This window comes from Brassica napus, chromosome A6 (assembly GCF_020379485.1).
Source record: "Brassica napus cultivar Da-Ae chromosome A6, Da-Ae, whole genome shotgun sequence".
NCBI lineage: Eukaryota > Viridiplantae > Streptophyta > Magnoliopsida > Brassicales > Brassicaceae > Brassica > Brassica napus.
Genome location: NC_063439.1, coordinates 1,405,896 through 1,431,762, shown reverse-complemented (window position 1 = coordinate 1,431,762; position 25,867 = coordinate 1,405,896). Strand labels below are relative to the sequence as shown.

Genomic DNA, 25,867 nt, shown 5'->3' with positions numbered 1-25,867 from the left:
ATGGTGATCTATGCATGCATGCTTGATTCCTATCTTCATATACTCGGTGATGTACTTGGTGAAGTACATGGTGACGTACTTGGTGAAGTACATGGTGGCGTACCTTCATAGACTTGGAGGTTGAAGTCTAGACTCAGAGGGAGTGTAGCTCAGGGTTAGGTTATCCTGATAAAGTCTGAACTATAGGAGAATTTAGCTCAAGGCGAGATTGTCTTGAAGAGTTCATGTAATAGAAAGGAGCGGTGATTCAAGAGGGTTGTGTTTGTATTACGCGTTTGCGAATTGGTTATAATTTGCTTTTTCATTCTAATGGATTCAAATTCTGGACGAGGTCCCATGGATGTAGGAAACAAACCCCGTTAACAAAACTTTGTGTGTCATTTACTTTCTGCTCTTTATTTCTGACTCATCCGCACTTACACAAGTTTCAGCTTTCTGGATGAAATTTGGACCGCAACTCAAACACGAAAGCTCGCTAGTTCGCGCTCCAAAAAATTTAATCGATCGGCGATCATACGAAAATCCCTTGAGCTTTCGGACCCTAGACACATATCCCACCAACATTAGCAGAAACAGACCATGCGTCCGAACTAAACAAAAGAAAAATGAATAGACTCACTCGATCTCTGACGAGCTCGAGAAACGCTAAGGGTCGATAAGTCGCCTTTCTCCTGTGAAAGAACTGAGTTCGATCTCCATTGATCTCAAACAGCTTGAGGAACAGTAAGCAACGAGCTTGTTTCCAAATAGCTCGATTTCCAAGTAGCCTGATCTTCAAATAGCTCGATCTTTGCATCAAGTTCGATCTCCAATGAGCTCTGGCAACTCGAGGAGCCGACAACACATCTTTCTTGCAAAGGCTCGTGAAACTGTTTTCAAAAATGTTTGAAACCGCCTCAGTTTACTCAGTAACTTTGGTCACCCAAAATATGAAGATATTCGTCGATTTTGGTTTACCACAAGAATTTAATAAATTTAAATAGTGAATAAGTCTCTCTACACCTCAAATTTCAATGATCCAGTTGAAGTAAAACCGTTATTGGTGAATAAAATTTACATTTGTTCAAAAACATAGTTATCTATTAAATTAATTTAGAGTCTTACTTGATCTACTATAGAAAAATCATGATATGACTATTTTATTATAACATAACAATTAAATTTATAGTAGATATCAATCATTAATATATATTCTATTAAAACATCATTCTTTTAAAAATCTATTTACAAAAATACCATTTCATCTATTTTATTAAAAAGACCTTTAAAAAAATAAACTTATCTCTATGAGGTATTTACAAGAAATACTACTCATATTTATATTATCCTTTGACATTTCATTAAAATTATTTTAGCAAACGATAATAAAGAATATGTGTAATCGTAGATGCCCTGTTATAAATTTTGATAATAACATAGTTTCATGAATTTATAATAAACTGGTTTTATAATTAGATTTGTTTTTTTTTTTGAAAATTTTATAATTAGATTTGTTGATCTTGACAATAATGTATTTTCTGGAATCCTTTTAAACCATAAAACGATCCATTTATTTGATTTCCTATTGATTTTTTTTCTTCACTATTTGTATATAATATTCATAACGATTAAATAAGATCTTTGATAGAAAAACCAAATAAATCATAACAGTTAGTTAATTATAAATCTTTCAAAGAAGAAGATCTTTAGATATAGTTAAAATGATAACAAGTATTTTCAAAGAATATCTTTAATTAAATCATAACAAAACAAAAAAAAAACGCTAAAGAAAATCTTTTTTTTTAAAACGATTTCAATAAGATCTATCCTCCTAATAAAATATATGATATTGATTTAAATTTCTAAGAAAATTGAAAGCAATTCCTGCACGAACTTGCGGGTCCGAATTTAGTATCTTCTCATATATCAGTACGACTAGGGAACCAAATGCTTTTCTTATACTCTTATTGACTCGATAAATTTCAAACAACCCAAACACAGAAAATCTAGACATTTAAAGCACACATAAGCAAGAGTCTTAGCTCTTAAACACACAGAATAAGAAAGAGTCTTAGCTCTTAAACACACAGAAAATGTAGACATTTTTTTAAAAAATAGAAGCAAGAGTCTTAGCTCTTAACTCTAAGTCTCACAAGTCACAAACCATAACGTTTAAAACTCACTACCGTGAGGTCTTAAGCAGAGTCTACGCCATAGAAAAAGATGTCATCATAACGACCGTTGGTTGGAGCCTTCCCTCCATACATCAATGGAAGCTGTCGTGGATGCGCACCATCCACGCGGGCTATGACCTTCCTCAAGTTTCTCCCACAATGAACTCTCAGTATCCAACACGAAAGCCCCACCGCTCAATTTCCCAGGACCCAAATGAGCCTGTGGGTCCATCTCAATCTCACCTCCCGATATAATTATATATTTCCCCACGACCGCTAGGCCGAACACGCTTCTCGCCGATGGCTTTTCACCCCTTGTTTCCACTTTGGTCCATTTCCTTTCAACTAGATCAAAGCAATGAACATCATCCACTTCATCCCCAATAAAACCATAGACAACCCAAATCTTCCCTTGCACAACCGCAAGCCCCAGTCCACCTCTCGCCTTGCAAGACTCTCCAGGATTGGGAAGCTCAGTCCACTTTTGATCAACGATGTTGTAAGCATGAAGTGTGTTCACACGTACCGTTTTACTCACTCCACCAAAGACATACACGTTTTTTTCATCAGCAGCCACTGCGTGGAAGCTACGCGGTGTCGGTACATTATCAACATGAGTGATTAGTTTCCACTCGTTCTTAACCGTGTCATAAGAATGGAAACCGTTGTGTGAAAGCTTGGGTTTATCCCTGCGTGATGGGCCAGCAGCAGCATCACATCTGATGGGCCGAAGTCATGCGCAGGCCCACTCCAGGTTGCACTACCTGATCACATACGACACATATATATACAATGTTAGTATGGGTGATTAGGGTTACCGGATAGAAGCAACAACAGCAGGTTATAGCATCAGAGATCAGTCAACAAGATACAGCATCAAGGGAAAGGAGACTTCAACAAGGACAACTAGCTTAGACTTAAGGCTATTGTCTCATATTAAGGTTGTTGTATTCCCTAGCTAAGTTGAAGGGATCTTATTGTAACCTACCTATCTAGCACACTGATTTAGTGGTGCTAGAGACTCTTTGATCTAGTGGATTTTGGGAGCAGAAGTTCTCCCACGACACGTACCGCGCCGAGGGCCGGGAAGTCGTTAAATCGCTTGTGTCTTTACTTTCAGTATTAGACCTAGATCAATATAACCTCTAACCTAAGTTAACCTGAGCTAATTACATTCCACAAGTGGTATCAGAGCTTCCGGTTTTCATCAAGGTTGCTTAGGATAGAGAGAGAGACAGAGGAGGTGCATACTCAGTACCTTCTCAATGGTGAAGTCAAAGGAACGCATCGAGATCGACCGTTTCGAAGGAGATGGTGACTTCGCCCTATGGAAAGTGAGAATGCTTGCTCACTTTGGAGTGCTTGGACTGAAAGCTATTCTCACCGATGAGAAGCTTTTGAAGGATGACGTGAATCCTAAGGATGAACCCGAGTCTGCCATAAAGGACACTGGGAAGGGGCTAGCTGGGCTTGTTGCGCCCACACCTGAAATTGATCCTGCAAAGTTTGAAAAATCAGAGAAAGCTAAGGACCTAATTGTGCTGAATGTAGGGAACAAAGTCTTAAGGAAAATTCAACATTGTGAAACTGCTGCTGCAATGTGGAGTACACTAAACAAGTTGTACACAGAGACATCTCTACCAAACAGGATTTATCTACAGCTTAGGTTCTACACTTTTAAGATGGCCGACTCAAAATCCATTGATGAGAATGTGGATGAATTCTTGAAGCTAGTTGCAGATTTAAACAATTTGCAAGTTGAAGTATCCGAGGAAGTTCAAGCTATCCTATTGCTAAGTTCTCTACCAAACAAGTATGATCAACTCAAAGAGACTCTCAAGTATGGAAGAGACACCCTAAGCCTAGCTGAGGTTACAGGGGCTGCAAGGTCGAAAGAAAGAGAGTTGATTGAGAGTGGTAAGTTTACCAGGTCTGGTGGAGAAGGTCTGATGGTGACAGACAGAGGAAGATCAGACCAACGCTCTGGCAAAGGAAATGGAAAATCCTACAGGGGAAGATCCAAGAGCAGACAGGGACGTTCCAAGTCGCGTCCTAGGAACACCAAAGGCTCAAAGGGATGTTTTGTATGCGGGAAGGAGGGCCACTGGAAGCGTGACTGCCCTGATAAGAAACCTTACAAAACGCCAGACTCAGCAAATGTTGTGGCAGAGTCCAAGGAACCTCTAATCCTCACCGTGAGCACCCAATACTCCAAGGACGAATGGGTGATGGACTCTGGCTGCTCGTTCCACATCACACCAGACAAAAGTTTTTTGTTTGACCTGGAAGAATTCAAAGGTGGAAAAGTGTTAATGGCAAATAACACGCATAGCAACATTCAAGGAGTTGGAAAGATTAAAATTCTAAATCCCAATGGATCTACTGTGGTTCTAACAGGCGTACGATATATGCCTGGTATGAGTAGAAACTTAATCTCTTATGGAATGTTAGAAACATCAGGATGCAATTATGAAGGCAAGGATCTCATGGTTAATTTCTACAAGGATGATAAACCGGTTATCTCAGGAAAATATCATCAGGGATTATATTATCTACAGGGGACAGTCTCTCGAGGAGAGGCTAATCTATCTAAAGTTGAGAGGAATATGACTAATGTCTGGCATTCACGCCTCGGTCATATGAATCTTAATAACATGTCTGAACTTGTCAAACAGGGATTTATCATTGACAAGGAAGTTAAGACATTGGATTTCTGTGAACACTGCATAATTGGGAAATCTCACAAGCAAAGTTTTCCTAAGGCTAAGCATGTGACCAAAGGGATTCTAGAGTATATTCACTCTGACCTTTGGGGTTCTCCATCAACACCAGATAGCCTTGCTGGAAACAAATATTTCGTGACATTTATTGATGATTTCTCTAAGAAGGTTTGGATTTATTTTCTGAAGACTAAGGATGAGGTATTCTCTAAATTCAGAGAATGGAAAGCTGAGGTGGAGACAAAGACAGAGAAGAAAATCAAATGCCTAAGGACAGATAATGGGTTGGAGTTCTGCAATAAGCAGTTCGATAATTACTGCAAACAGGTGGGAATTAAACGTCACAGAACCTGCAGCTACACTCCTCAGCAAAATGGGGTTTCAGAAAGGATGAATAGAACCATCATGGATAAGGTTAGATGCATGCTAGCCGAATCTGGCTTAGACCAAAGCTTGTGGGCAGAGGCAGCATCTACTGCTATCCATGTGATCAATAGATCACCTAACTCTACACTCGAGTTCAGAATGCCTGAAGAATTGTGGACCGGCGCGAAACCTGACTTGGGACATCTAAGAACTTTTGGATGCACTGCGTATGTCCACATAACTGAGGAGAAAACAGGACCTAGAGCCATCAAAGGGGTGTTTGTGGGGTACCCTATGGGTACTAAAGGCTATCGAGTTTGGATAGAGGATGAAGGCAGATGCAGAACAAGTAGAAATGTTGTTTTCAACGAAGACGAGCTATACAAGCACACCGTTGCTAAAGCAAAAGAAAGCACAGGAGTGACTAAAGATACAGAGAAACGAGCTAAAAAGAGGGTCTCATTCAGTGATGATTTGATCAGAGGGCCTTCTCCTTCTGTCGAATCCAAAGACACATCTGATCAAGGTGGAGAAGAATCATCATCATCTGAGGAGTCGAGTAGTTCGAGTGACCAAGAACAGAATGACGAGGTTGAAAGTGAAAGTGGTGACACTGGATCTTTAGACACCTATGTTCTAGCTCGAGACAGAGCAAGAAGACAGAACGTGAGGCCCCCATCTCGCTATGAGGATGGAAACTTTGTATCCTATGCGCTAAATGTCATCAACGACTTAGAGGTTGAAGAACCTAAATCCTACGCTGAGGCAATGAAAAGTCCACAGAAGAAGTTGTGGAAAAATGCAGCTGAGGAGGAGATGGAATCTCATAGGAAGAACAGAACCTGGGATCTAATTGATAAACCTGCTAAGTCAAAGCTTGTTGGATGCAGATGGCTGTTTAAATTAAAACCTGGGATCCCAGGTGTTGAGGACGAACGATACAAGGGCAGACTAGTTGCGAAGGGGTACTCTCAGACAGAAGGGGTTGACTACAATGAAATATTTTCACCAGTTGTGAAACACGTCTCTATCAGACTTATGCTCAGCATTGTGGTAAATCTAAACTTGGAACTGGAACAGATGGATGTCAAAACAGCCTTTCTACATGGAAGTCTAGAGGAAAGGATCTTAATGGAACAACCTGAGGGGTTTATAAAGCCAGGAACAGAGAACAAAGTGTGTCTGTTGAGAAAGTCCCTGTATGGCTTGAAACAGTCCCCAAGAAGATGGAACCATAGGTTCAACAGCTTCATGAAGAATCAGTTATTCGAACGGTGCAGTAAAGACTTGTGTGTCTACATGAGGGATGTTAAAACTGACAAGGCCATCTACCTACTCCTATATGTCGATGACATGCTGATCGCCTCAGGAAACAAAAGGGTGATCAAAGAGCTTAAGGAAAAACTGAGTGGAGAATTTGAGATGAAGGATATGGGAAAGGCCTCAAGAATTTTGGGCATGGATATTACAAGAGACAGAGAGAAAGGAACCCTGATCCTATCTCAGAGCAACTACATTGAGAAAGTCCTAAAGACGTTTGGGATGCAGGACGCTAAGCCTGTGATTACTCCCACTGCAGCACATTTTAAATTGAGAAGCCTAACAGATGCTGAGTGGAAGGTGGAAGCTTCTCAGATGGAAAGGATTCCCTACGCTAGCGCCGTGGGAAGCCTTATGTACGCAATGGTAGGCTCGAGACCTGATCTAGGTTTTGCAGTAGGCTACGTCTGCAGATTCATGAGTAAACCAGGAAGGGAACACTGGAAAGCAGTCCAGTGGGTCCTAAGGTACTTAAAGGGAGCAGTGGATTCGAATCTAACATTCAGAAAGAACTCTACACTCCTAGTGGAAGGATACTCAGACTCAGACTATGCAACAGACATGGATAGAAGACGGTCAGTAACTGGATATGCATTCAAATTCGGAGGTAACACTATCTCATGGAAATCATGTCTACAATCAGTGGTTGCACTTTCTACTACAGAAGCAGAATACATGGCTATGAATGAAGCAGCTAAAGAGGCAATGTGGCTAAAGGAAATATGCAATGAACTAGGTTTCAATCAACAGGGAATCAAACTCTACTGTGATTCTCAAAGTGCCCTAGCCCTAGCAAGAAATCCAGTCAATCACGAGAAGACAAAACATATAGCTACCAAGTTCAACTTCATTCGTGATCTAGTGGAAGCAGGAGATATTGTTCTAAACAAGATTCATACAAACGTCAATCCTGCAGATTTCCTAACAAAAACGGTACCTGGTCAGAAGTTCCAGCTTTGCTGTGAGCTTTTGAATGTGAACTAAGAAGACTGGAGACGCTCCAGGTGATTCAAGTTGTATGATCCCATCCTCGCATAACACAGACATCAATTGTCGATGTAAGATAAACGGTCAGTGTGTGCAGAAATGGAAAATCAAAGGCAACAGGGAATGTTACTAAATAAGGAATCACCTGGAGGATAATTAGAACCGAGTAAGGAGACCCGGTTCAGGTGGAGTAACTTGGGCCACCAGACATTCCCACATAAGAGGAACAGAGACACAGACGATGCTTCACGAGTTGTCAGAAGCAAGCATCTGGGTCCGGAAAGGTTTCAACAATCAATCACCAACACCTACTAGACAGTGAACCTACATCAAGCCACAGAATATTGTTGTGAGTAACAAAACGCAAGAATGTTACCTGAGCACAAGAGTATTGGTTGAAAGGCTTACCAGCAGAACATGATAATATAATAACAGCTCAGGGAGCTGAATCAAATGTCCGATCAAGGAAAGGTTTCACGCTTGAAACTATGTAAGCTCGTCAAAGAGCTAAACCGGCTTCTGAAACAGAAACAGAAGAGTCAGATCGACAAGTGAAAAGCATATTAGAGAAGGTTCGCTAAGACATGAGGTTACGTTATCTACTAAAGAGGTGGAGCGTGATGATGGAGCTCAGGCAAGAGCTTACCGACATGTCAGGTTCTCAATCGCGACTAGAGACAGAGTCACGAGTCACCTGAGACGACATGCAAAGGAAAAAAATCCTCAAGTTAGCTCAAGTTCCCACAAGACTCACTTAGTATCCCTAACAGATGATCCTAATCGCTCATGAAGAGGAGAGATTAGATGTACCTGGGGATATTAGGGAGGAAAGATGATGGAGTCACGATGGTGTGAGCCATCATCAGAGAAGCAAATCGCCGTTCGGCGAAGAAACTTCGAGGGAAGAATGGAGAGAAGGAGATGCGACGCCATCGCGGTGGAGCTGACGAGACCTTCATGGAGCTACGGTTGCGAGGCAGAGCAACCTATAACTCCTCACGACGACACCAAGTCCGAATCGGCGGAGAAGGGTCGCGAGTGAGAGAGACGAGGAAGAGAGAGAGAGAGTCAAGATCGACTTTCTCATTTCACAAGAAAGACAAAGAGACAAGGGAGGAAGCTGTCGGCACTAGGGTTGTCGGATGGGCCAAGGTTGGGCTTAAACCAAGCTGGTGGAGATTTGTGAAAGCTTGGGTTTATCCCTGCGTGATGGGCCAGCAGCAGCATCACATCTGATGGGCCGAAGTCATGCGCAGGCCCACTCCAGGTTGCACTACCTGATCACATACGACACATATATATACAATGTTAGTATGGGTGATTAGGGTTACCGGATAGAAGCAACAACAGCAGGTTATAGCATCAGAGATCAGTCAACAAGATACAGCATCAAGGGAAAGGAGAGTTCAACAAGGACAACTAGCTTAGACTTAAGGCTATTGTCTCATATTAAGGTTGTTGTATTCCCTAGCTAAGTTGAAGGGATCTTATTGTAACCTACCTATCTAGCACACTGATTTAGTGGTGCTAGAGACTCTTTGATCTAGTGGATTTTGGGAGAAAAAGTTCTCCCACGACACGTACCGCGCCGAGGGCCGGGAAGTCGTTAAATCGCTTGTGTCTTTACTTTCAGTATTAGACCTAGATCAATATAACCTCTAACCTAAGTTAACCTGAGCTAATTACATTCCACACGTTGTAATAACGGTTGCCATCGCGGCCACCAAAGACGTAAAGTGTAGTTCCAATGGCTACCATGCCAACGCCTAAGCAAGCGAGTTCTGGAACCTCGCCGTTTGGAGGAGCAAGTGACCATGTGCGAGTATTGAAATCGAAGACGTAGAGGTGTTGATCGATATGAAAATTTGGCGTTAACTCTCCTCCAAAAGAGTACATTTTTTGTCCAACCATTGCTATAGCGTGCGAACATCTTGGTCCAGGACCCTTGCCTTGTTGCTCCACCTAATAATAAGAGTTGTTACGAAATGTTTCATAACACAATATCACAGTCAAAGATGAAACAATATATTCTTGTTCACGTGAAGTATTACCTCGCATGCTAGGTCAAAAAATATATGAACCAAACAGAACTTTGTAACCACTATGTACTTACCTGGATCCACTTGCCACGCAACATCGGAGTAGGAGAAAAATAAGCTCCAATGGCATCAAGAGCTTGACCAGAACGTCCAAAGAATCCAATAAGCTTTTCTCCATATTTTCCCTCCAAGGTGAATTCTGTAGCAGCTGGTTGTCCGGATTCTGTTATCCCACCGAAAACGGGAGATGTTCTTCCCTTGTTTGTTTTAAAGATTAGCGATTTGATCAGCACTGTTTTAAAGTAGTCATCAACGTGATCATAGCTCCCACCAACAGATATAACATATTCATTCGGATAATCCACCGAAAACTGAATTTGAATTCCCATTAGAAACAAACAATTCATTAGCATTTAAGCGTTTAATTAGAACTGGTTTAATCAATACAATACTAAAAGTTGAATAAGATCAACAAAGAGGGTGTCCACGTCAGATCAAAAAATCAGCCAATCAGGAAGTAGTATACCGCCACGTCATGCTGCAGTCAAACATAATCATATCGGTCCTATTTATTTGGGCTTATAATAATCTTCCGATACAGTTCATCTCTCCTCCAAAAAAGAAAGCAATCGTTCTCCGACTTTTGCACTTCTCCATTATCGTTCCAAATCTCTAAAATTTCACCGTTTCTGACTCATTCATTCAATTCCCTGTGTCATCCTTCCACCTCCGTTTGTTTCTCTTCCTATATAAATCCTTTGGTCGTAATCTTTCGTCCAACAAAAAATCTACAACCTCCATAGAAGAACATCAAGCTATGGCCATGAAAGCTATTAAATCCTTCAGAAAGTTTTCCGTTTGGGCTCCTCCGTCTATAGATCCTTCTGATCGGGTGTGTCCTATCCTTTTTTATATCTTTAGGTTTCAGTTCTATGGAGATATTTATTTGATAATAATCATCGATCATTGTAGAATTGTGAGATTTTAATATGTATTGACTGGAATCAGAGATGTTTTTCCACGGAGAAACTCTCAGGAAAGTTTAAGAGTTATTGGATTGAACCATTTTGATTCAAAACGAAATTCAACTAAACCTCAATACTTTTATAAATGTTTCTCCGATAAATAAAAGAGGAGGTGGAAGACAAGATTAAGAAGCTTGAGGTTGAGATATATGCAAATACAAAAACAAGACCTGGTACTTCTCTAGAAGCTGTCGAAGCCCGTGTGATGAGGGTTCTGAAGCAGAACAAAATGTAAGAATCGTTATACATTCCTTTCTTTATTAAATAGTCTCATGAAACAACTAATTTTGCTATAAACAACTGCATCATCATCCAATTTACAGATAAATGGAGATTTGAAAGCGGTTTCTAAATTAGTTGAGCTACCTATTCTGTGTGTTCTTGAGTTAAGTTGTGGACTTTTTCATCTCTGAATTTTCAACATCCTTGAGCTGGTTAGGTTTAGATTCTTTTTCTTTAAAGTTTAGGATTTCTTCCATCTTTTAATCTTCATCTTTTTGTAGGTCTTTCAATTCGGTGGCCTGAAATTCTAACGGGAAAAGCTTGCTTCTGGCTCTGTTGATCAAATGGGTCATATTTGGAAAATCAAACCTCACACTTAGGTAGTTTTTTTCCCTTTTTGCTGGATATGTTTCAGTCTTCTGTCATTCTACAAATACTGAAAATTTTTATAGGTTTTATTTGTTTTGAATCTAATGAGACTTCCTTCCCTACAGATTTTCCTTCTGATGCTTTGTATAACTATATTTTCCAAGGACAGAGATGCAATAGGCACATAGATTGAGGTGAAAGAAGTTGGTGTGGCAAAGTGATGCAGAATGGTGAAATAAACTACCATTATGAAACTGAGAATCACACTTTACAAAGTAGAAATAAAATCTTCTACTCACAGGCTTCGATTCTCATCATGTTACAGTAGGAACTTTTATTCCAGCGGAGTCTATGAGTTATGATCAGTGTTTACATGCTGGAAATGAAAAAAAGTATGGACTCCAGAGGTATGTCTATGAAGTTTCCTTCCGCTTCCACAGTTGGCATCTACAGATAAAAAAGGGAAGAAGCAGAAGGCCAAAAGTTCCTAGAATCCCAGATTATCAGCTACATCCTCAAATGTTCACAGTCTAGCTGATTCCTACAATGAGAAATGTCAGAGCTTAATTATTCCCATGACAGATTCAGTTTCTATGTCCTGAGCGATGAATCAGGTGACATACATATCTTAAAACTCTTAATTGTCCTATTTCCTGGCAATTGTTTCACTGATGCACTGAGCGATGAATCAGGTGGAGTTGAATATTGAGTTTATGCAAATGAAGATAGAGATGAAGCTGCTTTCTTTCCAAACGATCAACAGTCGATAGAAACGTTTCTTCAGCGAAACAAGACTGCTCCGTATACAAAATTCTATCAGAGCATCATAGGCAAAGCTCTTGGAATAAAAAAAAAAGAAAAGCTGAGACAGGTGTGGGAATAATTATAATAAAGTTTGTGGTTTTTCAACTCAGTTTGTAAGGTTGGAGAGACCGTAGCGGTTAGAATTCTCAAATTTTGTAAATTATTTTTGTTCCATGAATTATTCTCGAAATCATACAAAACATTTATGAAATGGGTTTCATGAGATTAAAGTTATATGTTCTTCAAATTAAAAAATTATGTTAGAAAATAAACACAATAGCTAAATAAATTCATGGAACTTGAGACCTCTGACATGCAAGCCCTCGAGGTAATTTTGATTTCACCTTTCTAAAAATAATTTGTAGATGTAATAAAAGTTCAAGTGGATTATAGTTTGGCGACGGTGTTAATTATCTTATATCTTGGTGTTGATTATCTTATATCTCTATCACTATGCTTTTCTTCAGGTCATTTAGGGCATGACTGGTTTTCCCGCTACCACCCGCAAACGCAGCTTTTGCGGTTGGTAGCGGTTGTTGGCGTTTTGCAACAATCGCTCAAACCGTTCCAAACCGTTCCAAACCGCTCCAAATCGTTCCGAACCTCATAAATTCAAAAGCTGGTTCCAGCTAGCGTTTGCGGTTGCGGGCGGTTGCGGGAGGATAAAAAAAATTTCTTTTTTTCCAAAACAATATAAATACAAAAATAAAAATATTCAATAAAAAAATTAAATTAGAATTATAAAAATACTAAAATATATCTATTAAATTTTAATTAATATTATAAAACTTTAAAATAAAATTATTTTCTATATTTAAAAAAAAAATAAACTATAACTTTCTAAATATAACTTTTATATTTATTATAATATTATTATTTTTGATATTTTTATAATTGTATAAAATGTAAATATTGTTAATTTTTTATTTAACCGTTGTTGCACTTGGTAGTTAACCAGTCATAAGTATCCCGCAAACGTACCAATTTTTAACCGCAGAACCAGTCGTACAAATCTCTTAAAACCGCTAGAAACTGCAATCACCCGCATCCGCAAACTCCCGCAACCGCAACCGCAACCGCTGCGGTTAAACCAGTCAGGCCCTTAGTAGCATGTTTGAGTAAGTAGACTTGATTTTCCGGAAATGATGGCCAAGCACATAAGCTATCTAACAAAAATAAAAGAAACCATAGAGACTATAAAAAATGTATTAATATATATAATTATTTTTTATAAGTAAAATCTGATTACTTAGATTATAAAAAAAAAATGAATTTAACATCAAATCAACTGTAAGAAAATAGACCTCTACAACTAAAGTACTTCATGAAATAAAATGTCTCTCCATCACATGACAAAATAAAACAAAGGTTAAAAAGAAACAAAAATTAAACAGAAAACAAAACTGATTATAAAACGATAAATTTAAAGATGAAATCAAAATAATGGGAACTTAATGATTGTAAAACCAAAAAAAGTTATATATCATAAATTTAATTATTGTTTTACATAAAGTTATATATTATTTTTTTACATAGAAACTAAACAAGCAAAATAAAAGAATATCTAGGTCAAAACTAATATTTAATATTTTTTTAATTTATCTTACTACTACCATATATATAGTTTCAATAACAAAACACAACAAAATTATTTCAAATAGTTTAAAAATTCTTTTAAAATTATAAGAAAAATTTCTTACGATATCCCTTTTTAGTTTTTTTCTTTTGTAAACTCTCCTTTTAGTTTATTTTACAAAAATAGCCCTCAATAAAGAAAATGACCAAAATAAATTTTATTAAAAAGTAAAAATACATTTTTACCCTAGGATTAACTAATCTAGACTTAGGGTTTAGAGTTAAAGGGTGGAATTTTGGGGATATAGTTTTAAAATTTAAAAGATAAAAAATAAATTTAAAAAAATTCAAAATAAAAGAGGCTATTTTAGTCATTTTTTGTTTGAATGCTATTTTTGTGACAGAAACTTTAAAATTTATATTTGAGAGAATTGTCCAAATTATAGTTCTAGAAACAGTTTCAATAAATAAAATAAAACTCAAAATTTTGAAAACATAGTAAATGATAAATTGAAAAAAAATACATTAAAATTCGAAAACCGCGCGTAGCGCGGAAAAAGAACCTAGTATATAATAATAAAGAAGTAAGAATATTTTTATTGAGAGCATGTCAAATATCATATACTAAGACCCGCACAATTGCGCGGGATGAATGTTATATATAAAACAAATTTTTATCTATTATTATTTATTTGTATCTGTTTACGTATTATGTATATAATTAAATTAGAGTAAAAATATAAATCAAAACAATACATCTTGTTTATTAACGATATTTTTTTGGTAAATAAATCAAAATAATTATTTTATTTATTTTATATGGTATATAACTAAATTTCAATAATATAAATATTTATTATTTAGAATTCATACTCATATGATAGACACAAAATTTCCAATTTACAATTTTTTGAATGCAAATTTCAAAATTGAAATATCAATGTTTCAATACTTTTGCAATACAAATTTAGAAACTATCATATTTAAGTATTTTTCTATGTTATATAGTTTAATTTTAAACTATATTACATATAATATGAATGTCTAGTAAATAAAACTTCATATTCATACGATTTATGATCATTTTTATCTTGTTATTACAAAATAAAAAGTTAAACCATTGATAACAAAATTTTAGTGTGAGACATTTAACGTTTTTTGTAACTTATAGTCGTTTTAAAAATTCAAAATATAACATATAAGAAAAAAAATATTATATGATTAATGTGGTTGTTTAATATCTTTTAATAATATAAAATTAAACAAAAAGAGCTGAGATACAAAAATTATTATCAAATATTTATTATTCATAATCATTGATTGTCGTAAATACGTTAATCATATTAGATAGTTCCGTATCTTTTATTTAAAGAAAGTGCGAGAATATTCTTTTTACAGTATTTATCAATTTAATAGTTAATTTAATAAAACGTATAATATAAGTTGAGATATACCAATTTATTTATCTAAGAATTCTGAATTTTATTCTCATGGTGACACGTGACTACAAAACAATGTTGTAATGTTTTTCAATTAATATATAAGAGATTCACTGTTTTTATGTCGGACCGGCAAACCGGTAATAAGTTTGGGTTTTAAGAAATATTAGTTAATTAAAATTTAAAACCCTTTAAAAACTTAAACCTGGTAACTCGGATACTAGTTAATGCACCGGACATTTTAATTATTTTTTTCTTAAGCTTTTAATTACTTCATTAAAAATGTTTTTATTAGAATAAAATTTTTGGTTTCCACTTTTAATTTTTTATTTTTTTGTGAACTTATTGTTTTTTGTTTCCACATATATTCTATATCTCCATTATTTTTTTTTTATTTTATTCTATTCATCACAAATAGCATTTGTTCTAACCTTTTAGGTTCTAACTTCTATTTTCTAAACTGTATTTTCTATTCTTTGTTTGTCTTGAACAATGTTTAAAAATCGCTAGGCGATGGTTAAACTCTTTGTAAAGAATTACTACTTTCTAGTTTTATTTTAAGAAACATAAAATTCTTCTAAAATTTTAATAGTTAATATATATAGTTATATTAGAATTAATTACTTTATTAATCTACGGTTTTCTGCATATGTGGTCGACCCAATAACCAATGACTCGGAAAGTTGTCTGGTTAATTGCACATATTACACACTTTCGACCAATCCGTTAGCTGTTTTTTTTTTTAATATTTGTTGACTTACTATTTTACTTTCCAATTTTCACCCAAAAAAATATTTTTCAAAAAATAATTCAGATATCAAAATAAGTAAAATATTTATACAACTAAAGAAGATCACTGGGTAAAATACACAGTTTTGGTGAGAAAAATATATAAATTAGTAAATATATAAATACTATATTATTTTATAAATATATATAATTATATAGCATATAATAGTTAATAGCACCGTTTAAATTGAAAAATTACCATATTGTTTAGCAACCTGAAACTACATGTATTGATTTTGAAGTAAACATATGTTAATTTACTTTATTATCAATATTAAATTTGCATATTTTCTGTTGAATATTATAAAATTATTAAAGAAAATAAGTATAGAATTAAAAATAATCAAAATTAACTTATATCTGTACAAAATATCATAAAAAGAGAACTATTTTTTTTTGCTTCGGTAAAAACCCTAATTTCTCTTACAAAACAAAAAAAACTCCAAATTTTATTGGTGACTAGTTTCGGATTTGTTTGACCAGAAAAGTGTAATAGAAGATTTTTATAACAGGTCTCCCACGAAAAAATTTTCGAACTTTGATTTTCCCAAATTTTTACCTCTTTTAATTCCCCACTAACCGTTCCATGCTGACGGGATTCAAGTTTCCCGTCCTTTTCATATTCGATCTTGATCATTGGATCTTGATCATTGATATACAGTTATAAGGCCTTCTCTCTACTGAGACAATTATTTTCTTCACACCATCGAAAACACCATCGTCGAATGCGTTTCCCAAGTTACCACCCACTGCTCCCACCTTATTGGACATTATTTACTTTTCCTAACTTTACAAAAACCTGAAAGATTGAATCAAGAAGCAAAAAAATATGGTATTTTGTTACTTCAAACTACACATAAGTGATAAGTTCACATGTAAATAAAAACAAAGGTAGAAGAAGTAAGATAGAGACAGAGAGAGCTAGAGAGAGTACCTGAATGGCAAGATGAGGATGAGAGTGAGTTGGGGATAGCAAATGGTTTGATATTTATAGCCATTTTGGCAGTAAGGTTAGCTAATGCTATTTATTTGTCACATGGGGATATTCAACACTTTTTTCCAACCTCGGCGAAAAAATAAAAGAAAAATGAATGTCCTTCTCAGTGTTTCCGACCATAAATAAAATATCAAAAAAGTTAGCCAATGCTATTATTTGTCACATGGGGTATTATTAAATATTTTTGGCTGTCGGAGAAAAGAAAAAAATTGTCATCTCAGTTTTCACCCACCACAAATAAATATCGAGACCGAAACACATAATCTTTCGAAACTGAAAATCTCACCTATAATATTTGTTTTTCGTCCCAGTGATTACTCGAACCAAGGACCTTGAAATAATGGTCGTTCCTTTCCAGTTGAAATACTGACCTATACTAAAAAGAAACATTTTCACTATAATCTGCAACCGAATAATATCACTTGTACACTTTAATGCTTTATCAACTATATTCCGATACTTAACAATATAACTGTTCTACAAACATATTTTTAAAACACATCATCCTAAATTTAAAAATCTTCGATATCGATTTTGAATTGAATTTTTGCAAGTACAAAATTTATGCGCTTTAAAAGTACGGATCAAAATCTAGTTTGATTCATTAAAATACGGAAGAATTTGTTATATGTTTCTAACAACCGCAGTTTCTTTTATATACATATACTATATTTATTAAATGATATTTCATTAAAACATTTTAGTTAAACAAAACATAATTTTTTATTTCCACTCATAAAAGATGATTTATCTTCTAGCCATCAATTTTTCAATTTCTTTTGGCTGATATTTGCAGTGTTTCAACTGCGCTGTGTCTTTTAGAGATTATATTGCAAGTGGCAACCTTAATGTTTTGCATAATGCTTTATTACACGAGTTTGTACCCGTACGTCCGTGCGGATATTTTTTTATTTATAAATGTATAACTTTGATATTATCTAAAATGTTTTAAATATATGATTTAAATTTTACTGTTATATATTGTGTAACTCAATAATTTTATTGTTTAGATTTCTTAAATATATAGTAATCTATTTTTGATATTTTTGATATTTACTTTTTATTAATTCTTTTTGTATAAAATATATTTTTAAAATTAAATTAATTGTACTATAAAAGTATATTTTATAGCATATCTAACCATTTAAGAAATGATGATATAATATGTTAGCCGACATCTGAATAAACTATGTATAATTAAAATCATAGAATATAGCAACTATATATTTATATAGCACTATAGCTATGAACATATTAAAGGTTAATTATATTATAAAAATCATATAGTTGTATAACTATAATTTACCAATCAAAAATTGATATTAATAGTCAAAATCGAAGCAATGTTGCAGTGTATTTCTGACGCACCACAACTAAATACAGCAATTCATGTAGGCTTTGAAATTTTTTAAATGCTATAATAAATAAGAAACAACTAAATACAATGAAATGTCCATAGTCAAATTAAAAAAAATTGTGAAAGTTTTACGGATGTATGTTTAGGATGAAATTAATGTTGTTAAGTTATTAACCATACAAATAGGAGCGACACGTTTGTAATATTGAAAGTAATTTAAAGGAAATTTAAAAAGATCTTATTTTAAATGTATTGATATCTATTCTTAGTGGAATATGAATAAGTCCAAAATTTAAATGACAACATTCATAAGTAGATAAATAATATGACTCTAAATTAATAGAATAGATAAGTTTATGTCTCTATTGTTTCTTTGTGTTGTATTATTGTTTGGGAGTTAGGCTGTTGGCTCTCACAACATGACTTGTACTATTAGCCTTGTAATCGCTTGAACCTATTAATGAAAAACCTGGTCCACAAAAAATCTATGTGAATAGGAAAAATTAAAACAATCAACTTGAATTATTAATTGCTCATATCTACCTTTCATTGTGATTGATCTTTGGATGAGCAGCTGCATTTTCATGCAAGCCCTTTTCTTAATTTCTTATTTTTCTTTTTGTAATTTCCTTTATTTTTATAAACTTTTGAAACTCAAACAAACATAAAAGAAAAATTAGCATAAAATTACATATTTGATTCATTAAATAAGGAAGAATTCATTATCTGTTTCTAACAACCCTAGTTTCTTTTATTATACATATTCTATTTATTACGTGATATTTTATTAGATAAACATTTTAATTAAACAAAACTTAATTATTTTCGCTCATATGATTTAGACAAATTTGTTTTCAATTTCTTTTAGGCTTTTAGCTGATATTTGTTAGAATAGCTATGTGAACCCGATATATTATAACAATCAACTTGGATTATGATTACTCACTAGATCTTGACCCGTACAACTGTGCATGTGATCATTTTTATTTTTATACATATAAATGTTTGATTTATTTATATGATTAATGGTATATAATTTAAATATTTACCATATTACTAATAGTTTACTATAAGATTTATATTTTTTTTTAGATTTGTAAAAGCATTTAGTGATTAATGAAAATATGGAAATATATCTCAAAGTGGTTAGATTTTTATGATATTTAGAAATATCTCTTAAGAACTGGGCGGTAAGTAATTTTAGATGATGAATCCACAATGTTTAACATACTCGGGTATTAAATGATTCTGCACATTAGCACTCCAGCTGAGAAAATCTTTCTCATCAAGCACAGATCGAATCAAGGTACATTGCAACAAAACTGAAATCCAGTTTTTCTCGGCCAAAAGATATATTGCAACAGAACTGTTTCTGCCGTCGTTTATCAACCCTCTGCTTCAGAGACGAAACAGTAAAAAGAATTGAAGAAGATGTGTCGAGAACAAACATTAAGATGTTATCACTGATTTCACTACAAGAAAAAGGAGCTATTGTTACGATTTTTTGAGACTAGATTTCTTAGTCACATATTTGTGACATAAGAGACACTGATTTGTAACTGATCTTTTATGTCAAAAAAGAGTAGCTATTTGGTCACAATATTGTGACCGGTTTTGCTGTAACTAAATTATGTCACATTTAGTGACATAAATATGACAAAAATAAATGAGACAAAAAATGTGACATAATTGTAACTATGTTTATTGTTACCATGGCGACAACTATGTGACTAAAGGTTATGACTCCGTTTATATACTAAATGTTTGTGATCAATACATTGAAAAGGATAACAAATAAAAAATGTTGTAACTTTTCAAGCACAAAATTATTTGGGTGATCTTGTAAGTTATATTTATGTAGCTCCAGTTTTAACCATAGTTTATCATTGGTTTCAAAAAATAAACCATGATTTATCGTTTTTCTTTTGTGGTTGAATATGAAACCTTTTTATAGACTAATCCCTAAACTTAAACCCTAAACTTAATTTTACATACAAAACAATTAATTTGATCTTTTAAAATTTAGAAATTAATTCTTAAACTTTAACTTCAAATATATATTTTAAAAATTTAAACCTATTTACTCCAAACACTTAATCTTGAATCATATAATTTAAATCCAAATCTCAAGTCTAAACCCTAAACTACATCAAACCCTATATCATAAATCTGAACTTCAAATATAATTTTTAAACTTTAATTGTTTTTAAACATAACTTCAAAGTTTGTTCTCTTAAAAATCTTTAATCCCAAGTTTTTAAACTTAAACTTTTAACCTTACATATACTTCAAACCATATACTCATATTTGACGTTATATCTTAAGACATTAAGTCATATTACATACTTCAAACTATTTTTAAATATTTTCTAAATTTTAAACTTAAACCTCAAACTCCAAACCATATATCATAAATTTCATTTCTAAATCTATTTTTTCATATCTAGAACTATATAACATGTACTCTAAAACTTATAATTTTAATAACACTTCTTTTTATCAACAATAAAACTTATAACAAACATAAAAACTAAAGAAAAATTAGAAACCAAAATTCTATCACTGTACGAAATGAGATTAGAAACAAAAACTCTAAAACAACTAACATTAAAGAATAAAACTTGTTGACAAAAAAAGAAGAATAAAACTTATTCTGTCAGTTGAGAAAATAAAGTATAACAACCAAAAAGTTCCTATTGGCTGATTCACAAGCACAAGGATCAAGCTTTTCACCGTCGGATGAGATTGGATCCAATGGACCAAAGTTATTCCTTTTCTTCAGATTTCCATTCATATGCTTTCTTCACTGCTGGCCTCCGCATCTCCTCTCTTCTCATTCGTCAGAAGATCTTTGCTCCGTGTCTCTCCACCATCGCAAGAGCTCTGCCTTCATCGCTCTCCATCTTCTCTACCGCCTCCGTTAATGGTCGTTTATTATAAGTTCTACTTCCATCATCTATCTTCTGCGTGGCTTTTATTTTGGTGCAGGTTGAAGAATTGAATGAGTGATCTCTCTGTCTTCCATCATGTGATGTCACGCTCGCCGTTCACCACCACTCCACCACGGTTCGACATATCTCTCTCTGTCTATCTTTCTCTCTCTCTCTTTGAATCTGATTTTTGTTTGTTTTTTGTAAAGGAAGGTGATGATGCAGAAGAAGCTTGATGGTGGATGAGACAAGACAGCGGTGGTCGCAGTGGCTGTTGTGCGGCGGAGGCAAGGCCAGACATGGCGGCTGGAGGAGGCAAGGCGAGGCACGCATGGCCGCTTATTTTTTTTAGGGTTGAATTTTTTTTTATGATTTGGTTTAGTTATCTAAACCGAATTTTATTTTAAACCAATTTCATTTTGTAAACCGAGTTATATTTATTTCGATTTATAGACAGCAACCAATTGAAACTGAGATGTTATTATTACTGTCATACTTTTAGACGTTTAATTATGACAAATTAATTGCATAATGAATGTTACAAAATACAAAAATTTGTTACGCAATTATTGTAACGGATAAATATTATTTATTTCGTCATTGATTATTATGTTTTGTGACTAATATTTTTATTATACGAAAGAAAATTGACCAAAAAAAGTCACAAAATTAAGATTTTAAATTAGTTATGAATAATGACGGTTTGAGACAATATATAATGTCAGTATTAATGACGGTAAAAAGACTACAATTTCGTCAATATTAGTGACATTTTGTAACAAAAGACCCATCACTATAAGGGATATAGTTGTCACATTAAATAGTCACAAATTAAGACAGTTTGATACAATTTAATAAGTAAGAAATTGCTACAGTTCTATTACTAGTATACAACGTAACTATGTGTGACGATTTGTTACAAAAAGTCTAGTCGCAAGAAATTGTGACATTTTTGTTACTCCAAAACATTTGTGACACACGTATTGTAACCATTAATAATTGGTAACAAAAACGTAACAATGATGATATTGTTACGAATTATTTGCTATTGTGACGGAATATTTCGTCACAATATCTTTATTTTCTTGTAGTGTTTTAATTGCCAGTAAAACCACCTGATGATGATGATGATGATTAAAGTCAATCTTCTCATGAGGCTCATATGTTGGTAAGGTAAACTATTTGGTCTCCATGGTTTTATCATCATTATATGGTGGTGAGAACTTTCCAGAAGGTGATTTGTCCGTTGATTCAAAACTGACTCTGATCCCATTCAGAAGAAATCTATAGCGAGCTGTAACATGAAGGTTGACTGTGGATTGTGACATCACATACCCAACATAGAAAAGCTCTATCTTGCAGACAGAAGAAGAAACCAGAAGCTTCATGTCGTATTCCAATATGAAACAGATAATGGCTAAGATAATAGCAAAAACAAAACACAGTAAATAATTAAGAAAGGTTAATGGCCCTTCTAAACCTAAAACGGTTCAAACTTTTGTTGGAGATAAGATTCAACATCACTAAAAAAGAAGTCACCTAGAAAAGTAAATTATCCTTAAAAAAATTAGGATAACTAAAGCTATTAGTATTAGAAAAAATGAAATTTCTAATTCAATGAATAATAGGATATAAAAGGAAATCTAGCTCCTATATTGATCATCGCATGTGGTGAATCATGAAAGCTTGGTGAAACAGAGTATAATAAGTGAAGAAGATAACTTTGTTATTGAATGTTTCTTGCTTAACTTTCACGCTTTACAACTGACGTCAATATATAGGAAAGACTGTAAACCCTAGTACAGACAAGACAAAAGACAGCTCAACATGTGGCCGCGCACAATCCCAAGGTTTCGAACCGGTTTGATAGCTGTAACTCCTTAGCTGTGAACCCCGTACAAGGACCACCTTTTGACGTCATCGAGTCTGATCTTTTGTGACCGTTGAAAGAGGAACGTTGAGTAGTTTCTTGGGCCTCAACAGATGTGTTTGCGGCCTTTGGGCTTATACACCCCCTCAAACTTGTGGCGGGAGAATCCTGAACACCAAGTTTGTCTCGCAAGCTTAGGAAAGGTTGTTGAGGTAAGGGCTTAGTGAAGATATCCGCCAGTTGCAGAACTGCAGGTACATGACTAACGACCAAAGCTCCAAGAGCTACCCTCTCACGCACATAATGAAAATCTGTATCAAAGTGCTTACTTCGATTATGCATAGCTGGATTGGCAGTCAAGTATACTGCAGAGAGATTATCACAGAACAACTCCGGTGTGTCAGGTAGAGAGATCCCCATTTCACCAAGTAGAGACGCCAACCATTTAAGCTCAGTTGCGGTTAATGATAGGGTGCGATATTCAGCCTCCGTTGAAGATCTTGAGACAGTGGGATGTCGTTTAGCAGACCAGGAAATGATGTTTGAACCAAGGAAGGTACACAAACCACCAGTTGAGCGCCTTGTATCACGGAAACCAGCCCAATCACTATCGCTGAACCCGTACAAGAGAAACCCTGTCTTGGCATTGATGTTTAACCCAAACCGTTGTGTGCCTTTCAGGTAAAACTCTGATACCATGAAAGCTTGGTGAAACAGAGTATAATAAGTGAAGAAGATAACTTTGTTATTGAATGTTTCTTGCTTAACTTTCACGCTTTACAACTGACGTCAATATATAGGAAAGACTGTAAACCCTAGTACAGACAAGACAAAAGACAGCTCAACATGTGGCCGCGCACAATCCCAAGGTTTCGAACCGGTTTGATAGCTGTAACTCCTTAGCTGTGAACCCCGTACAAGGACCACCTTTTGACGTCATCGAGTCTGATCTTTTGTGACCGTTGAAAGAGGAACGTTGAGTAGTTTCTTGGGCCTCAACAGATGTGTTTGCGGCCTTTGGGCTTATAAATCATAACAAAAAGACGAAAGAACAATAGCTTGTATTTAGTTTTTGAGAAGTTTTCTAAACATTAATAAAGGAAGGAGTCTTTATTAAGTTGTTGTGTTCAAGGCTGAAACTCGCTTGAACACTTTCGCGTTCTCAATCACTATATTTGACATCAGAACTCCAGGTTTGACTCATTGAATAAGTTTCACCGAAGGATGATTCAAAATCAACATCGAAGACAAGAGAAGCCGTGCCATCCATGGTGGTCTGTCCGATGTTATCTTCAACGAACTACACGGTATGGGCGATGAGAATGAAGGTGTTACTGCGAGTACACAAGGTTAGGGAATCAGTTGAACCTGGGTCAGATGAAGAAGTGAAGAATAATGTCGCTAATGTTCTCATGTTCCAATCGATTCCAGAAAACCTAATATTGCAGATTGGTGATCAAGACTCCCCAGAAGAGATATGGGAAGCCGTGAAATCAAGGAATCTTGGTGCTGAACGTGTGAAGGAAGCTCGTCCCCAAACTTTGATGTATGAGTTTGAACGTCTAAGGATGAAAGACACAGACTCTATCGATGCCTTCTCAGGAAAGATATCATAATTGGCCTCAAAATCCGTAGCTTTAGGTCAATCGTTGGAAGAACCTAAGCTAGTGAAGAAATTCCTGAATAGCTTACATCGAAGCAAGTATATTCAGATCATAGTTTCATTTGAACAAGTTCTTGATCTGAATAAAACAAATTTCGAAGATATTGTTGGAAGACTAAAAGCATATGAAGAACGGATCCAGGAAGAAGAAGCTTTTGTATGTGAATTCCAATAGCTCGTACAACTCAAGAGGAAGAGGTATAGGTTGGAATCGAGGAAGAAGAAACAGACTAAGAGGCAGAGGTCGTGGCCGTTATAACTCACAAGACAAATACAAGGAGAAGAAAGAAATATGTCTCATTTTGTATGTTTCAAGTGTGAAAAACCGGGTCACTTTGCTTTGGTGTGTCCAGAGAAGACACAACATACTTGGATAAGACCATGCTCATGATGTTTGAAAGAAACAGGAAAGTGGATGAAACCAATAAAGTTTGGGAGAATATAAAGAGAGAAGGGGTTTTGTTTGACCAGCATTTGGAGATCTTCTTCGAACGTTCTTGGATAATGAGCTTCCTGAATGAGATTGTATGAAGAGATGAGAAATTATCCTGAGCTACGTGACAATGAGCTTCCTCTGGTTTGAATATTGAAACCTGATATGATCTGTTATTAGTTTCGGTTTGTGATGATTCAGTGAAAGACAAGCTATGGTGAAAGACAAGCTACATAAGGAAACTATATTGCATAGAACTTAGTAGATGGAAAAACAATATATATTATAGTAGAATGTGATTTATTTTATGTTCTGTAAGTAATCTTCCATTCCTTCTATATTCGGAAGCAAATGAACTTCTGAACCACATTTAAGTTCTATGCAATATATATTATATATACCAAATAATATAATAAATTAATATAAATGTCAAATTTCAAAAAATAACAATTAATGTATATACAATAAAATCATTTTTTTTATCTTAGAATAAATATATCTTAAAATAAGAAATCTAAATAAGGAAACTTTTGTAAATTAATATCTATATAAGTTAATAAAATTTCAAAGTCCTAACATTATTACTTTATAGAGGTTCTACTTATTTGGTATTTTACGTATTCTATGTTCATTAGATCATCGTGTTTTCAATAGATTGCAAATTCTAAGTCACCATTGATGGTAGATTAGGTTTACCAAACTTTTAGCCCATTTTTGAAATTGGTATTCCAAAACTATTTTCAGCATAAAAATATTTTCCTAAGTGCACATACATGCTAATATTATATTTTATATTTTTCCTTGTATTG

At 34.6% G+C, this 25,867-nt stretch overlaps 3 long non-coding RNA genes and 1 pseudogene across 6 annotated transcripts; 2 read left to right on the top strand and 2 right to left on the bottom strand.

The window, feature by feature from the left end:
• Nucleotides 1–282: 282 nt before the first annotated feature.
• Nucleotides 283–16,796, bottom strand: LOC125610078 (annotated as a pseudogene).
• On the top strand, nucleotides 9,977–12,239 carry LOC125610079. Of its 4 annotated transcripts, none has more exons than XR_007340101.1 (5): nucleotides 9,977–10,841; nucleotides 10,934–11,044; nucleotides 11,114–11,212; nucleotides 11,327–11,815; nucleotides 11,894–12,239. It is a non-coding gene; the product is annotated as an uncharacterized LOC125610079 (long non-coding RNA). The 4 variants fall into 4 exon arrangements; XR_007340100.1 differs by having other exon boundaries at nucleotides 9,979–10,841; nucleotides 10,934–10,995; XR_007340099.1 differs by having other exon boundaries at nucleotides 10,934–11,212.
• Nucleotides 11,428–12,704, bottom strand: LOC125610080. The gene is made up of 2 exons (XR_007340102.1): nucleotides 11,825–12,704; nucleotides 11,428–11,742 (listed from the first exon to the last, which is right to left on the bottom strand). It is a non-coding gene; the product is annotated as an uncharacterized LOC125610080 (long non-coding RNA).
• A 3,119-nt stretch (nucleotides 16,797–19,915) lies between the features above and the next one.
• On the top strand, nucleotides 19,916–21,566 carry LOC106352141. The gene is made up of 2 exons (XR_001271521.3): nucleotides 19,916–21,228; nucleotides 21,302–21,566. It is a non-coding gene; the product is annotated as an uncharacterized LOC106352141 (long non-coding RNA).
• The last annotated feature ends 4,301 nt before the right edge of the window (nucleotides 21,567–25,867 follow it).